Here is a 17,210-nt window from a genome sequence, read left to right as displayed (position 1 = left end):
AAAAAAAAAAAAACAGGGAGGGAAGGAAGAGAAGACAAAAAAAAAGAAGGTAGGAGAAAATGGAAAAGGAACAGAGAGAGACAGGTGAGATAGAAAAACAGCAAGAGAGACAGATGTATAGAGACGACGTGCTAAAGAGACCATCGGCGTGTGACTACAGAGCCGCTCTGTATATTGGAGGGAGATTGTGTGGGCCTGCTATTGACAAACACAGGGCTTGCTCTGTCAACGGCTCAGAGCCATGGAGATAATTGTGTTATTTCTGTAATCCTAAGGAGCAGCAGGAACAGCAGCTTGGAACAGCCCCAAACCAACGTTAATGCCGTACGTGTGTGACTGGCATTCGAGGGACCGGTTCCCTTTGAGGCCTGCTTGAAAACAGCCTCTCAAAGAGTGACATAATGTGTCAGCGAAATCCTTGGCCGAACCATTGTCACAGTCAACTACCAACTAACTAAATTAGAGCGCAATCAAGGCCGTAGCTCTGGGACTAACCCGTGAGAGAGAGAGAGAGAGAGAGAGAGAGAGAGAGAGATTCTGGGTGAAAACAAAGACCGAAGAAGCCTAGGTTTGGCAGATTGCTTGTGAGAGTAGGAGTGCACCTCAGCGCTAATCATCACAACTCCACTATTTATTTAAGCCCAAGATGGAAGTCTCTCAGGAAATCGAATACAAACAAGCCTCTCCCAAGAAATCTGCATATGTGAAGGAGCTATCAAAGCAGGGACATCTCCTAAGCAGGTAGATTTGCTGCTGGCTACAGGCCCTTTGCTGTTGTGTCAATAGCACTGTGGTACTGATGAATGTCTGTTTTGGAACGGAAGTGATGGTGACACTACTGAGCCTGCTCAGTGAGTTTGATCTTCTGTAAGTTTGATTTATTTATTTATTTTGGTGCTAAAAGCTCAGGTGTGCTCAGACTAAATGGATACCAAGTAATTAATTTGTGTGAGCATTTTAATACCCTGACAGGTGACAGGACTTGCAGTTCCAAAAAGTTATTAATTGTATATCTAATTAAATATATTTCACAAGCTGATCACAGTGCTGTGGATTCATAGTGTATTTTAGAAGCTGGAAGTTTTACTGTGACTTTTACTATGACCTTTCTCTGCTTTCCTACTCTTACGGTCTCTTAAATATGTCTCACAATAATGGAACTATGAGTCCATACCAGGGTTTTGCACCATTCAGAATTTAATTGATAACGGCTTCAGGGAGCAGTCTAATGCTTAGAGAGTCGTAACCCAAAGGTTGCGGGTTCGAGTCTCGGTTCCGTGGCGGGAGTGAATAACCAGCGCTCTCTTCCACCATCAATACCACGACTGAGGTGAGACCATTGAGCAAGGCACCGAACCCCCAACTGCTCCCCGGAAACCGCAGCAATATGGCTGCCCACTGCTCCGGGTGTGTGTTCACGGTGTGTGTGTTCACTACTGTGTGTGTGCACTTGGATGGGTTAAATGCAGAGCACAAATTCCGAATATGGGTCACCATACTCGGCCACACATCACTTCACTTCACTTCACAAATTCCAATTCATAGATAGGAAGATAGATACAGACAGGCAAAACAATAGAGAGAACGACCGACGGACGGACAGACAGACAGACAGACGGACAGAGAGAGATAGATAGAGATGGTACTCAACCAGAATGAGCTTTTTACCGCCGCGGGTACCGCCGCTTCTGCAAAATGCATTTGCAGCTTTTGACCGCTGAGTGGCGCTTTAACCACAAGTTATCAAGCGAACGCATCAAAGCGCATTTTGGCAAAATAGCAGTCGGCTTTGCCTTGCCAATGGGTTACATTTGATGGCTAGAGTCAGCGGAAAATCTAAGAAAAACACTGTAGTTTAAATAATTCATATCCACAGAAGCAAATTTAGTAGCCTACATATGAAGATATGTGCTTTGTTATTTAGAAAGAACTCAAGCAGGATAAATGTCAAGCCTGTGAGCCTGTGCTTAAATTTTACTCTATACTGCAGTACTACACCATATTTTAGTCAAAAAGAGGCCTACATCACCCATAATCTTCCTACTAACAATAATCAACCTTTTTTATCGTTTTAATTCATATCCACAGAAGCAAATTTAGTAGCCTACATATGAAGATATGTGCTTTGTTATTTAGAAAGAACTCAAGCAGGATAAATGTCAAGCCTGTGAGCCTGTGCTTAAATTTAACTCTATACTGCAGTACTACACCATATTTTAGTCAAAAAGAGGCCTACATCACCCATAATCTTCCTATTAACAATAATCAACCTTTTTTATCGTTTTATATTTTTATGGCAAAATGGACACCTCTTTAAACTTAATAAATAGTCAAAGAGCTAATCTAAAATACTGGCTGGTACTGTACAGTAAAAAGTAAGCATACTTCAAGCACTGCCGTTACTGTGATATTTCATCATAACAGTGGTCAAATAGCTGTAACAATAAACATTTATTTGATGAATAATTCAAGATTAAATGTTATAATAATTTACTAGCCTATTATTGTAATATTACCACTGATTTATTTCATTATTTTTATCTTTATTTACAAGTGAAAATGTCACAATTCCAGCTTTATTGAGCAATGGTGTCAACCGTCCCTTTGTTCCACCTGGTGGTAATGTCGTGAACAAGTTTCACATGTGACTGGGTTTTTATTTAACACCGTGGCGGTGGTACACATGGCGGTATTAGGCATTTTGGTTGACTACCTACTGTAGATTAGATAGATAGATAGATAGATAGATAGATAGATAGATCCATGGATATGTTATGGGTATAGGTATGTTTCCACTCAAGAGAGTCAGCAGTGCACTCAGAAAACAGCTCCAATCGGAGAAACTCGAAGACCTGAAAAAATAAAATATCTGAAAACTGGGCTCCCGAAGGATCTTAATTTTTTAGGGGAAGGGCCGCAGGTGAGGGAACAGCTTTCAGCCATATTGTGGAGCTCAAGATACCCCCAACCACCCCCTTAGGCACACTGTCACACCCTTCCACCAGCTGGCTCTCCCACCTGGGTAGCCCACGCTCTCCTCTCCAACACATCCTCAGGCTCTTCAGCTGTTAGAGATCCGCAGCCCGCCAGGCCCGCACCTCCTCAGTCCGAGCGGTGCTGGATTAATGAGAAACAGACACAGCTCAGCCCATCACAAACTTCCACTCATGGTGGAAAAGGGCAGTTTGAGAGACTATTTTTGTACTTGCAGCAGGCTTGCTGATTGAATTACACTCCACCCTACGTATTTATGACATTGATTTTTATCTGCAGGCTTGCACCATTTCGTAGTGATTCAAAAAGTGTGATCTTGCAGAACTGAATAACTAGAGAAGAGCAGGACAGCGTCACTGTTTCTAAGACAAATCATTAGTGCATAATAGGCTACAGTTCCCCCGTCTGTCCATCACTGAAGATAGGAACAGGACTTCTGCCAACAGCCAAGTGAGCGAAGTCTCTTGATCTACCCACTAGAATATGCTTAGAGTATTGACACAAGCAAAAGACTCACAAAACAGGACGTGTTCGCCACCTCTCCAAGAGGCTAAGAAGCTTTTATTCATGTCAAAACTGCATTTTGTTATGTGTTATTTAGAAAGGCATTAAAGACACAAATTCTAATTGTCTTTTGGGTTCTTTTGATTATATGGTTCATGTCTTTTATATGGAAAACTGTTGCAAAACATTCTTTAAAATGCATTATTTTTTCCAAAGAAGAAATAGCCTACAGTTTAAAGGATAAAAATCCAATCATCACCACATATGAATAACAAAAAAGAAACCAATATCTACATTAAGTACTTCTCTAAAACACCATAATGAAGCTAGAGAAATAAAGTTTTATTTAGAAGATATCTTTTTTGTTAGTGTTGTGTTAAATACAGAAAAAATAAACTGGGCCTCACAGCGTTACAAAGATAAAGGCAGCGTCTGCGTATAGTGAAACAAACAGATGGCTCATTAAGATTTTATGGAGAACCGCATTTATACAAAGAAATTAAAGTTAATTCAAGACATGTTGTGTACATGGAGGACATAAATAACATGAATGAATATGAGAAAACGTAATAAATAATTGAATAAATGGTCCAACTATTGATGAAGAAAAAGCCAGGTGGTTTTAGTTATAAACTGACCATGAAGGACTGATTATGTTTGGGGTATTTCAGCACAATACAAACAGCAGTATTTTAGAGTGATGCTTCAGTAATGCGATCCATTAGAAGGAAAACACAAAGTTGAGAGGTATTCAAGGGGAAGTTGGTTTCAAAATGTTAGTAAAACATTAGCAGTACAAGATTGCTCCTGCCAACGTAATCATATACATGTGTGTTGAGTCCACAGACATTGTTATATGTAGGGATGAGAGAACAGCTCTTGGCGGCAACAAAGGGTGAAATGCAATAGCAATAATAGAACTTACAATAAGAAAAGCAATAAAAAAAGGCAACAGAAAAACACACTCAAGTTCACACAAGCCCTTTCTGTGATTTTTGGACAGAGGGCAGCCCATGGGAGCTACTCATTTCCAAAGTTCTTCACATTTGGGTGTAGAGATCGTTTACTGGACTAGAATCCTTCTGCTGGGAGCTGTCCATGTGATATCTCCCCCCAGGCAGCCAAAGCCTTGAGCATTAGCAAGCTAAACACTACCACATGTTCGCTTCCGGACAGAAATGATTCACCCAAGAGCAGCTACAGAGACATAAAGCTAGAGATGGTGAACGGAGAACTGAAAACACTGATGACAGGTCCTCTTAAAATGTGTTCAATGTCCCGGCAAAGCATCAGACGAAGCAGACAATGTGGAGTCTGACTGTCCGCTGGGAAGAGTGTTGTCGGAACGCGCAATCTGTCTGGAATAATCTGACTCATCTACCTCCGCAAAACTGACTGTCCAAACTTGAACAATGCCAATCAATACGAGACAGATTTTTTTCAGGAATTGAATCAAGCCTGATACTTCAATTACAGTATGGTAAAAAGGAAAGTTTAGTCTGAAACAAAGTTTCTGTCATCATTATATATATATATATATATAAAGGACAGCTTCATCCATCAGGCTGTCAGGAAGCTGAACCCCCTCCCCTCTTTTGCCCAACGCACCACTGAACTCTGACAGACTGTGTGTATGTGCTGTACATGTGGAAGAATTGACAATAAAGCAGACTTGACTTGACTTGACTTGATATATAATGATGACAGAAACTTTGTTTCAGACTAAACTTTCCTTTTTACCATACTGTAATTGAAGTATTTTTCACTCAGGCTTGATTCAATTCCTGAAAAAAATCTGTCTCGTATTGATTGGCATTGTTCAAGTTTGGACAGTTAGTTTTGCGGAGGTAGATGAGTCAGATATACATACATATACATATACACATACACATACACATACACATATATATATATATATATATAAATAAAAGAAGAGGTGCACGAAAACAAATTCCTCGTATGTGTAAACATACCTGGCAATAAAGCTCATTCTGATTCTGATATATATTCTGTCATCATTGTTCCAAAACTTGGAACACGCAGATACAAACAAATTGACTAAACAATGGAAGTCAGTGGGGAAAATAAATAAATAAATAAAATAAAATACAAATACAAAATAAAAGGAAGGTAGAAAATGAAGATACAGAGAGTATTGGTGTAAAAGAAGAGTAAAGTCAGAAAGAGAGTCATTCTTTACATTTCTCCACATTCTCAGCCAGATCTACAAGATGGTCTCAAACACACAATTGAGGTTTGAAAACACTATTGTATTGGGGAATTACAGCTGTGACTATTTCTGCCAGTGACTAAGGCTAAAGAGAGGTCTCTTTCTCAACCCTGCAACCAATTTATTGCCTGGATATAAGCCGACCACAGCGTTCCCACCATCTAGCCTCTCAAATGCATGCTCACACTCTCAAAAAAAGAAATCCTTTAGTAACAAACCTGAAACTGTTTCTTTTTCTCTCATCCAAGTGAACCTGCATTGATCGGATAAGGCCGATCAATAAGGAAAAAATGCACACAAATTGAATCTGAGCAGAGCATAACGAAGACTCTGGCATATACACTCTAAATTTAGGGTTGAGATTCTGCGGCGGAACAGGTGAGTGCATTTTGATGATGTAGTTTGTAAAATTAGTGTCTGGAGCTATTCATTTGTATTAGTGAAGTGATTCAAGCTGTTTTTACTCAAGTACCCGAACGTTTGTTGATGTCAAAAGAGTCTGTGGGCCATAAATACAAGGGAAGTTTGTCTGAATGAGTATAATTCAACCTCTCTCTGATAGATTCCTGATGTCAGGTTATTAGGAGGCATCTTTCCTATAATGACTTACCCCTTATCCTCAGTCTTGACCTTCACACTTCAAGGTGAACAGCACAGAAAAACAGCTGGGGGAGAGGGCCATGCTCTCCCATCCATGCAATTATCATCATCTTTAACGATAACAGGGGAAAAGGGGAAGGTTAGCGCTAATGATAATTGTGATGGGGCGGCAGGTAAAGGTTCATTCCCTCAGAGGACGACGTGATATGCCTGAGAGACTTTCAAAGTATGACCAGGTGCAGGGGTTGCTAATACACTCCTGATTCTTACCCTGGGTTCTTCTGGTAGCCTGTGGAGACTAAGTGGAGAAAAGGCTAGAAAGGTCACAGACTGACCCAATAACAACCGGCTCTGTAATGATGAGTGAGAGATACACTGAGACTAAGAAACTAACAGCTGGACTTGGATAAGAGCTCAGGAGGGTTGCCAAGCCCTGTTCCTCCTCATCATATCAGAAAACTTTTGTTTATGGTAACCTCTGGGGTTGTGGGAAATGCAAAGTGCAATCTGTGAGCAAATATCCTCATATCATGAAGCATCCGATGGATTTAGGCCAAATGACAAAGTAATTCTGTAACCTCCACTTAATTTTCGCAAGTGATTTTTGTGGCGTGTGAAGCGGGACTTGCTCAAGCATGGCTTCTTTTATTGGTTGGAGCTCACTTAGCACGCACATTCATACGGTTATCTGGCAGAGCAGCACTAACAGCTCTCTCCTATGGTGCTGCAGCGTGCAAAGCCGATAATAGGCTATCTTTCATATTAAATTCACACGATCAGATTTGTGTGAAATGAAAACAGGCTTCTATGAAAGACGATGGATCGTACTGACATTACACCTTATCGTAAGGTCATCTGTAAGAATCCATATCACCTGGATTTAACAAATAGAAAGTGCCAAAATAATGAGCGGGGGAAATGCATTATGTTTTAGAGACAGTCTCAGTGGTGTGAACATGAATGGGATGTAGTTCTAAGCTGCGGTATTACAGTACCAAGACCCAACCGTGTCTTTAATTTCTAGCTAGGCAGCTCAAAAGTGCAAAGAGTGTGGGAAGAGTTATTCTTCAGGGCTGTTAACTTACCACAGAGGGCTTTACAGCCATGCCCTTTGAATATAGGCCTTCAGCCAATGAGCTACGAGAAGAGATGGTTGGTTTAAGGACTGGTTTGACCAATTACATTTAAACCACCAAACTAAATTTCATTCTGTACTGAAAGCACATCCCTGAGGCATATGGCCAACAAATGTTTCATTTCTAGTGTCTAGAAAGAATCTATTACCTAACCCCACAACAGTCTGTCTTTGTGATAGTGGTGAGTTTTACTGCATAAACTCTCACTGACCTTTCCCAGGGTGCACCACTAAAGCAAATAAGGAACTATTAGTAACACTTTAGAATTAAGTTTTAATTTGTTAACATTGGTTTAATGTCTTAAACATCATGAACTAACAAACCTTTTAACAGAATTTATTACAGCATTTAATGTTTATTTATACATATACTGTCCATTGTAAAGTAATTTATATTCATAATACATTGACTAATAGTAATCAATACTAATATACAAATTGTTTACATTTTAAATGGAACATGCAAAGGTAAACATTAATCTAGGTTAATCATGATACAGCATTTATTTGAAATATAAATATTTTGAAGTATTATAAATTTCCTCATCCTTCCTGAATAAAAGTATTAATTTATTTATATAAATTAATGGCAGAGCTGAGATATTGTCAGTAATACAGGAGCACTGCTGGGCACGTGGCCTCTTAGACTTCCCTGGGTGCTAAGGATGTGTGGCTGTTTGCCTTCTCTGATGGAGATCTGTGGCCTTGAGACCAGCCGCTACGCTGTGTTATGGTTGTTAGTCTGGCTGTGGAGGCTTTTAAAGGCTCGCTATATCATCTGACAGGTGTGTGTGTGTGTGGGGGGGGGGTCATTGGAGAAAATAAGAAATAAGAACCTGTTGAGGATGGCTTTTTTCTACTTATACTATTTTTTTATTTAACAGGTAGCTGGGTATTATTCTTTCTATCTTGAAGGTTAACCGATATGTTGATCCAATTTGTTTGCCCTGGTATGAAGAGTCCTTTGGAAATACTTCACGTGTTGTGCGTGCAAATGTCAAAGTTTGACTGGAGGATAACAATAAAAAAATAAAAATAAAATAAAAAGTAGAATAAATAAAATGACTTCTCCTTCAAGACAGCCTGACATTACGCTTGTTAGTGCAAGAAAGTATTATCTGTTGGAATCAAATCCACAGAAGGTATGAACAGAGTAATTGTAAGTCTCCACAATCCCACCAAAGGCAGTCAACGCTAAAATTCATGCATTGCCACTCTTCACAGACCTATGGATCCACTTGTCAACCGTAAACAATTCCTGACAGGCACTGAATGCATGTGTGGGCTTTCATAAGCTTTTCATAGTTCCACCCACGTCACTGTTTCTCAGTCAGCTCACGTCCAACGTGAATAGGTGATACGTGGAAGCAGTCGCAGCCTGATTAAAAACACTACAGCACAGAAAGACCCCAGTCAAGAACTGCATCCAAATACACCCTCTGTACTCATTTCACCAGGTTGATGAGGTCTGTGCTCATCTGTTTCATTATACACAGTAGATCAAAGAGCCGGGACAGTTGCACTGTGATCCAGGGAGGGGAAGTGAAAGAAGGGGGCAGGAGGAACAGAACCCACTATGAAAACATTTTCATGTGAGGGAGAGCCAGGGATCGCAGGAACGCAGGAGAGCAGCTTGTTGTTTTTGAAAGCCCTCCACTGGCTCGGGCTCACGCTGCATGGGATGACCCCAGTCCAAATGCTCAGGGTGGTCAGAGGAGCATCTGGCTCGAGCCAAACCTTGGATCCTTTCATCACAAAACTTATTTTGGTTGCACGATAACCCTTAAAAATGGAGGATTCTAGAAAAGAACAATTTGTGTGGATGCAGAAGCAGAAATGATGGTAAACAGGAAAATCTCTATACAGATAAAGCATCTTTAAGCATAGCTTAGAGAAAGCACCCTACCCTAACAGCCAATTATTTCTGATCTGCCTCCCTAAAAAGCCGGACCCCTCTGTTACATCCTTTAGACTCCATCTTTGATTACAGCCCTCGATGTTTGCTTTAATGACAAAAGCTAGTCAAGCATAATGAGTTATAATGATAGAGCATGGGATGAGCATTCAGCTTTGTGTGCCGTCTCAGGTTTGACTCAGATAGTGATCACTGGGCTGACAGGACTTTAAAGTGTAAGCTGTGACCCGCTTCACTTTGAAATTATTTTGTCCACGCACACAGAGTCTAAACTGTGCGCTCAACTGCTTCCCTGGCATGCTGGATTATGAGATGGTTTATGGGACCCGCTGTTACCTGCTGTCTGGATTACTCAGGGATTGGATTGTGTATAAACTATGCCAGTAAATGTAGTTATGAGGCTTTACGCTCATAACTTCCTGCTCTTGTTTGTTTTGTAAAAGAGTAGCTTGAGAGCACAGAGAGCTAGACGGGTACTTTTACAGTATTTGTGGAAGATAAGCCCTTCAGCAGACAATGGTGAAACACTTTAATCAAACTCATACTGTTGGCTTTAACAGCAATATAAAAAAAGGAGATCTGGCATTTTATGAAGAATATATGAGTGGTACTTGCCTGTGTAAAACTCGCCGCCATGATGTGAAGGCATTGCTATGAGGTTGCTATGATGTTTACGAGTGTTGTTATTGTTACCTAAAACTAAAACTAAAAATCATTTTCATTCATTGAAATAAAACTGAAACATAATAAAATGTATATATTAAATGAAAAACTTCAATGACAATTAGAAATGTTGTCTTGGCAACTACACAGAAAAAAATCACTCAGAAATTGCTTGTATATTTCACACAAAAAAATGTAAAGGAATCGACAAGTAGCACAAATTAAATGTAAAATATTTAGAAATACTTTTTTTAACAGTAAAACTGGAGAATGCATTTCAATTTAAGTAGTAAAATGATTAAACCTGAAATAAACATTTGTTAAAGCTAAATAAAAATATTAACACAAACCAAAAATATTAAGAAATAATATAATAGTATGTAAATAACACTAAAATAATTCTGATGTTCACTGTGTCTTTTACTATACTATTTTGTTGCTAGCATGCATTGGGGAGTTAGATTTATGTACTAGCCAAGTCAAATAAGTGATTTATTTTTTACTTTAATATTTTAACTTTATGGTGTTTTATAATCCAGCAGACAAAAACCATAGGTCTCACAAAAACACACCCATCCTCAAAGTTCTGAGATATTCACAGCATGTAAACAGTGCAGGACAAGTTGTTCCCCAAAATGTAATCCACAGAGATGAGGATTTTTCAACTTTCTTGCCATCCTTTTTTCACTAGTGTAACATTAAGACATTTTTTTAATAAAAGCACAAACATGTTTTTGTAGTGCCTGGTGATGGTGGCTTTGTAGATCCAAGAGTGGAGCACATACTGAAGTAAACAAATCTATAAACAACATCAAATTACAGCAGGACCTTTACGAGCAAGCCTTAGGGTCGCTCGGTTCCAGGAGAGGAAATGTAGCTATTGACTCCGCTCAGGAAACAATTCAACCCAAACAGATATGTATTTGAGATCTCCACTAGCATTCCGGTAGAGAAAGGGAGAAGTAGTGCACTTCGAAAGCCCATGTAATATGATCACGGAATCGCACAGAATTCTTTGAAGGCAGTCAGGATCAACAGAGGATGAGAGTGGCCGTGGTTAAGCGGTGGCGCTGTAAGTCGTCGCTCTGTGATCTAACCGGATCTCTGCTCCTCATCAAAGCCAGACTAAATTAAACGTGAATTACAGAGGTGAAAGCTCGGGACTGAAAAGACACCATTTTTCATCAGACAGATGTGTGGTTATCTCTTACTCAGTCTCTTTTCCTTTGGCCCCACACAATGACACGTCCTTTCTAAGGCTAGGTTCACATCAAATGGTTCTTAACTCCATTTGTGATATCAAAAGAGTCATGCCTATTCAAACTGAGATGGAAAGTAGTTCCATGGATTTTTGGGTCAAGTGGATTTTGAATGCAGCTCCTAAAAATAAAAATAAAATAAAATAAAATAAAAAAAGGTTCACACCTGCCAAATGGGATCATTAGAGAAACCTAATAAAATAATAGATTACTTTTGAAATAACTGCTGCTATTTTTTTATACATAAATCATTGAATCAAGACATTAAGATCTCAACAATGCAACATTAAAGATCAAGAGGGTTAAAGGGATGGAAAAATCATTCTTTTATGGTTCAGGTCTGACCATAAATTCAAGTGCTATGTGCTGTTTGAAGCTTTTCCTCTACCTTTTTCATCAGTTTCACAGGGCTGAAGTAAGGCTGGCAGGGAGTCAGACTATGTGTGTATCCATGCACAAACACACAAAAACAGGTTATCTTTGCTTTATTTACTAAGCCTGTCAAACTCTACAGCAGGTTCATGATGCTCTCTGGCTCTTGGATCACTCTTGATCTATTCAGAAGAGTCTAGTCTGGATTTGTCTGTAACATTCAGGTCTATGCATTCTCTCTCAGCATGTACAATTCATGTCATTCATACACTGAGCTTTCAGGGTGATATGGAAGAGAATTCAACAGATGTCCACTTGAGAGAGAAGTAATGCACCCTTGACTGACACGCACTTTGTGGATCTCAGCAAGGTGTGCAACATTTGAAGAAAAAAAAATGAGTACAGAACACAGAGACTTGAGGAAAATAACCATAATTTTCTTCCAGGGTGATATGCTTGCTGATGGCTGTCTTGGTTCGCTTATACAACAACAAACAGAAGAATACCAAAGCAGGGAGGGAGGGAGGGAGAGAGAGAAGGACAACTGGAAAACAAGAAGAAAAAATGAGAGAGAAATTAAAAGAGGCATCATTCAAAAGAAAGTGTAAAGTCTCATTTGAAAGTGAGGTTTGAAAACAGACTACTTAATGTAGCATGGTAGCAAACGAATCATTCCATATAAAAAGACAGGCGAGAGATGATGATGATGATGATGATGATGATGATATGCTTTCACCAAGCAATTGTGTTAAAACACTGTGGCCAGAATATGGCCATTACGAATCATAAAGAGCTGAAGAAATGCAATCCCACACCATAGCTCCAGCATGTAAGTACAACATTTTCCAGCACTTTACCACTTAAATGCTTACAGCTGCCATCTCTTTAAACGCTGCTCTCAGCTTTGATCTCCTTTCTGTTTCAACTTGTGCAAACTGCTCATTGTGAAGCCTCTAAAAATGCACACAGATACACAGGCACTGATAGTAACAGATCTGTCTCTGAATGAACACAAGTACACTTTGGTTGCTGGCAAATTACAAGAATTTGTTTCCTATCCTGCTCACTTGAATGAACCATGAATGACCAAATCTACAGTGTGGTCCAAAAGTCTGACATCACTAGTCATAGCAATGCTCAAGCTTATCTATCGATCTATCCATCTATTTTTAATAAATACTAATAAATATATCCACATAACCTGAACCTGATTTGTTTATTATGATTTATTACATTATTACAATTAATTTTAATTACCATTATAGATTTGACAAAAAAAAAAAAAAAGAAGTAAAACTGAATCATCTCATGAGTAGTGGATTCAGACTGATCCGTTTAAGATACGCAAAATGTAAAATTTTAAAGTTCAAACAGCAGCAAGGAGGATGACACATCCCAGGTATAGATGCTATTGAAAAGCAAATGGACTATCATTGCTGTTCCATTATTAATGGCAATTGGTGCAGCTTTAGTCCAGCTGTCTGGAAGCAAAGTTTCATACCAGCCTTCCAGCCCTCCCGAGTCTTATCTGGACAAGCAGCTCTGTGTATGTGGGCGACTCGCCCTGAAGACGCTGTGTGTAGAACTATAGGAGCAAAGTGGTAATGATATTTGTCAGAAAATGCCTAAGCGAACAAAACCACCACGGCAACATCAAACAGAGCCAAAACAGAAGGAGTCTTTAATCTCCCTCACCCGGTTCTGGCAAATCCTTACACTGGCTCATATGGGCACTTCATGGGGCTTGAAAGACAGCTTATGTTGAAACAGAATCAGTAATGGAATACAGTGCAAATTCTTACTTCACCTCACGCCCACTGTTAATTCCTAAAAGCAACAGAGTGTGCAGAGTTTAAAGAGAAATGTGGAAATGGAAAATCCTAACTGCGTAAAAGAAAAAGTATATATATATAGTATATATAACTACATAAATAAAGTGCCTATAATAGTAATAATAACAATAATAGTTAATACTATATGATGTTTTAATATATTATCATTGTTTCAATTATTTCAAATATATTCAAATTACATTTATTTATGAATAATATTAAACAAAATTACAAATAAATGAAATTATAATTTTTAAAGGGGTCATATGATGCAATTTCAAGTTTTCCTTTCTCTTTGGAGTGTTACAAGCTGTTCGTGCACGCCCCCACATATCTACGTCACTGTGTGGGAAGATTTGCATAACGCTGCCCAAATGTTTACACTAAGAAGGTGTAACTTTTATTATTGCTGTTGTATTGTTGCTGCCGCCTCCGCCATGTCGTGGAGACGCTGTGTGTTTCGTTGCGAAAGCGAAAATTCTTTGTTTGGCCTTCCAAAACAGGACACAACTAGAATTCAGTGGTTAAGTTGTATTTACAACACTGTTCCAGAACAGTTCAAACCAAATATTCGTGTGTGTGCAACACATTTTGCGGAGGACTGTTTCCTGAACCTGGGAGAGTAGCCTACAATGCTGTCTGTTCTGACTCGCAGCCTGTAAGTATGTTTTCATATTTAAAGAATTTGCCACTAACGATTCAAACGCGAGTTTTGAGCAGTGTAGAGTAGCGCTTGTTGTTTGTCGTTTCTCCGATCACAAATGCAGACATGGTTTTATGTTTACGTGGCTCGATGCAACGCAATGCATAAAAAGACAGTATAAGTCATTAAAATCAGTAATTATTTCCCCACTGGATGCAACAAATGCCTCGCTTATAATGGGTTTTATTGTTTTTGTCTCGTTGCACCGGGACACGGCATCACAGTATGGTAAGGGGCGTAACATTTCCGTCACACGCTTGAAGTATTCGGCCAATCACAACGCACTGGATAGCTGGCCAATCAGAGCACACCTCGCTTTTCAGAACGATGAGCTTTGTAAAAATCGACGCGTTTCAGAAAGGCGGGGCATAGAGGATAAACAATAATGTACAGTATGTGGAAAATAATGTGCTTTTTGAACCTTAAACCATATAAACACATTTCATTACACCAAATACACAAAATAGTGCTCTTTTTTTAGCAACGTCATATGACCCCTTTAACATTTTACAGTAGCTCAAACGGCAACCAACTTCAAACCTAAGAGAGCAGCCAGTCTTCACTTTCACAAGGTAAGTAATTTCACACAGCATTTATTGAGATTCATCCAGGTTAGAGGTCTGTTAAGGACCTGTGCCTTCCCTCCTGCCCACAATCATGCACACCTAGTGGGACTTCAAACGATCTCTAGGCCCCCTCGCTGATCTTTTTGAAAATTCAGGGAGCAGTGCAAACTGTTAGCATTCCACTCAATATGCCAATGTGCCAACTTGCCATATTGCATATTGCAGATATCCACACACATTAAGTACTGTACTGGCTTTCCATTTTCCAATGCTCAAGTAATACTCTTTTAAAGTAGGGCATCAGAATAAGACAGAACTCATTTCCTGACTGTCAATTTCCATCTGACGGGAAGGATGAGCATCAGTCGACCTTTCCCTGGCGCTTCGGGCTGAGGTCTACATCACGGCATGAGGAGTTTAAACAGATGTCATTTCTGAATGTTCCCTGTTCATATCCAAATCTCAGCCCAAATTAGCCATGTGACCCTTCTAGACTGCGCTTGAGTCATATGATTTATGTTTAGCCTCAGTGTTATTGAGCTAATTCAATATCTGAGCTGTCCATTGTGCCATGCATTTCTCCTTCGTCTTTTTCTTCCCTTGTGCATTCAAGGTTTCAGGTAGTAACCTTCCTAAGGAGACTCAATTGTTACTACAGGGTTGTTGTTACTACTATCAAGGTTATTGTGACTTGGGGCTCTCATTTAATATGTTGCCAAGTAAACTTAAAAGAAACAAAGGGGACGAAAAAAAAACCCAGACACCTTGCTTTCTCCTCATTACAGTCAAGGACAAGATACAAGATGCCACAAAATGTCCGCAGGCATTTCCTTGCACATTAATAACTAAATCTAGTCTTACAAACCATATACAGCAAATTAGGTGTCAGGATGAAGCCACAGTGACTGTCTCACTATGATACTGTACTATGGAATAATTACTTATTTATATGGCACATTTCAAGTGCTCTAGAATTTATGAGATTATGATAATGCACCATTCCATGATCAGTGAAGGATTTAGTCTTAGTTGAATTGCATGAGAAGAGAAGGGTTTTGTTAGGCTTGTGTTCCCAAAGCCATTTCTCTTCCGCACTGATAATCAGATCAGCAGTCACATCCAAATTCACATCCGTTATGAAAGTATCCATTTGGTATTGCATGCAAACTGTGTGATTATGAAGGATTTTATTTGAAGCATTAAAATGTGTTAAAAGAAAGGAAAAGAAAAAAAAAGATAGCTTAGTTAATTTTATACTAAATGACACTGCTATTCATTTCAACAAAACCAAGCCAATATTTTCTTAAGGGTGACTGACTGCAAAGGAAAAGTGTACTTCTAGATATAATTCCTCCCATAAGAAACGTTATCATAAGCTGTTTAGATCTCAAAATCTATGTAACATTTCACTCTCAAAGTTCACACAGTATATCTCACACTAATGAATGTAGTTCACAGTTTTGCTTAGGAACATTTCTTACATGTGCTGTTAACAGGGCTGAATTAGTCAAAGTGAGTCTGCCTCATTTTGCCAGGCATGGCAATATGTTTGGCACTATGAGGCATGGTGCACAGGGGGAAAACAAATCAATAGCAATGCAATTGTGAGCTAATAGGAATGAACACGGCACAGTTTCAGTCCAGTCCACTTTAGATTATGCAGTTAAAGCACAGTAATTACAAACACTGGGCAAAGTAGCAGCTGCTGTCTGCTCCCCCAGGAAAGAGGATAACAAGGTTCCCTATAGCACCATCCAGAGGTCCACAATTACAAAATGAAAACGTTCAAATGAATACATAAATCAATAAATATAAATAAAAAATATATTGTATAATATATAGAATTTTACAAATGATTGTTTAAATTAATAAAATTATGAATACTACTACTACTACTACTACTACAAATAATAATAATAATAATACCACTAGGAAAGAGGATAACAAGGTTCCCTATAGCACCATCCAGAGGTCCACACAAACATGTTTCATAACTCACAATTCCCCATGTCACACTGAATTAATCTGTGCTGTACAAGCTCACTGTATGAAACGTCTTGGGTATGTGTAATCTACTTCAGCAAATATCCACTTCCCAAGCAGGGATACCCACACCACAACTTCAAGGTGGTACAAAAGTACATAAAAATATTCAAATTCTGCTTTGTTAATTATAAAATAAATAAAATAAAATATGAATATAAAAAATAAAAAAAAATAAAAAAAAATTAATGAAACTAGAAAAAAATACTGAAAAACTACAAACTAAGCCTACAGTACAAATCACAGAGTAAAAAATTCAAACTAAACATTTTTACTATTGTTACTAGTGTACACATATGAATGTGCACATATACATTAAGGGTGCAACTAGTGTTGTCACGGTACCAAAATTTCAGTATTCGGTACCAATACCAGTGAAAATCCACGGTTCTCG

General features: G+C 38.9%; 1 protein-coding gene across 1 annotated transcript in view; it reads right to left on the bottom strand.

The window, feature by feature from the left end:
* LOC107690092 (protein diaphanous homolog 2-like) overlaps positions 1-17,210 on the bottom strand; it is a 141,975-nt gene that overhangs the window by 49,464 nt on the left and 75,301 nt on the right. The gene's annotated exons all lie outside the window — the stretch shown is intronic.

This window comes from Sinocyclocheilus anshuiensis, unplaced genomic scaffold (genome assembly GCF_001515605.1).
Source record: "Sinocyclocheilus anshuiensis isolate Anshui unplaced genomic scaffold, SAMN03320099.WGS_v1.1 scaffold1737, whole genome shotgun sequence".
Taxonomy (NCBI): domain Eukaryota; kingdom Metazoa; phylum Chordata; class Actinopteri; order Cypriniformes; family Cyprinidae; genus Sinocyclocheilus; species Sinocyclocheilus anshuiensis.
This window is presented reverse-complemented; position numbering and strand designations above follow the sequence as displayed.